Here is a 289-nt window from a genome sequence, read left to right on the forward strand (position 1 = left end):
CCCCCCCTTTCTCTCTGCCCTTTACGAAAAAAAAGGGCGGGGTTTTTGGGGCTGTCTCCCTTTTTTTACGGGGGACTGCCCGGGACTCCTTTGGGCACCCTGCCTTTTTTAGGGCTTTTATTTTAAAGCTGAAACCCTTTGGGGAAGAAACCTTTGTACTTTCCTTTCCATGAGAGGGCTCAAGTTCGCAATGAGCATTAACTTCTGCCATTTAGTATTTTATTTTCTGTGAGGAGATCTTTATACCCGGATAGATGTCATCTCATAGACAGGGTATGCATGTCTATGT

The sequence above is a fragment of the Penaeus monodon genome, chromosome 27 (assembly GCF_015228065.2).
Source record: "Penaeus monodon isolate SGIC_2016 chromosome 27, NSTDA_Pmon_1, whole genome shotgun sequence".
Lineage (NCBI taxonomy): Eukaryota > Metazoa > Arthropoda > Malacostraca > Decapoda > Penaeidae > Penaeus > Penaeus monodon.